A 1287-nucleotide genomic window follows, 5' to 3' on the forward strand; every position below is an offset into this window, starting at 1 on the left:
CAAACTTAATTCAAATTCAATTTATGATTCATCGATGTCAATCGACTTATTTAATTTGATCTAATTCGTTTTTGATCAAATTGATATATCATTGGGCTTAAAACAACTCACCAATAAAATCAAATCAAATTAACTCAAATTGAATTCGATTTCAATGGCTCCGATTAACCCGTTTTGACTCGTCACAAGTATATATATAATAATAATTGATATGTCATCAAAAATTATCTTAATCGGGCACGAATCTCGATGCAAAATCAAGTTTGGAAACTTCAAAAATTAATTCGGAGACCATCCGAACTCCGATTTCAGAAAACTTACAGTCGAACTGAGCATCTCAGGAATACAAACCCAACGACACCAAGATCAACCCAATCCGAGCCCAAATGAGTCCAAATCAAGGGCTCAAAGATTTTTAAAAGGAACACGTTTGATGTACGATTTAGGAGAAATATCATGAGTTAGATTAAATTTAAAAAGGATAAAAAACGCAAAGGGGATTTGAATTTTAACTGAAAATGCAAAGCGAAATCGCATTTTCATAGAAAATGTGAACAGTGATCACGTTTTCTATTAAAACTTAGATTTTATATTGCATTTTTCATGTTTTTAACTGTTCCTAATTATTATATTTTGATTCTTTTAAAAATATGCTTCATTCTTAAGATATTTAATAAAAAAGTTTTAGTTAAATATTAGAAATAATTTTATTGAAATAAAATTCTTTTATTTTTCTATTTAAATCATTACAATTAAATATATAAAAATTATATTAAAAACAATATATCATATTTTATAACTTATTTTTTAAAATGAAAATAAAAAAATTAAATAAGTTTTAAAAAAATTTATTTAAATATGTAAATTAATTATATTGTAATATTAAAAGTAAATATATTTATAACTTATTTTAAATTTATTTTTAAAATAAATGTATACAATTTCTATATATATACTTTTAATTTAGTTTAAAGTTTCTATCTAAATTTTTTTCTTTATTTATTTATTATTTTATTATTTATTATTATTTTTTTTAATTTCTATGTATATATTTTTAAAACAAATGTAAACATTTAATCAAAATTTCATAAAGTTAAATATATTGTAAAATAAGATTTATAACTATTAAATTATTTTAAATATTTAATAAAATTAATTTGAAATACAATAACTATTATATTTATTTTATGATGTAATTTTAGTTAACTAAAATATAAATATAATTTAAGAATTTTTAATTATAATTATAATATTTAAATTTAATAATTAGACTATAAACACAAAATC

This window comes from Dendrobium catenatum, unplaced genomic scaffold, assembly GCF_001605985.2.
Source record: "Dendrobium catenatum unplaced genomic scaffold, ASM160598v2 fragScaff_scaffold_1038, whole genome shotgun sequence".
NCBI classification, from domain to species: Eukaryota; Viridiplantae; Streptophyta; class Magnoliopsida; order Asparagales; family Orchidaceae; genus Dendrobium; species Dendrobium catenatum.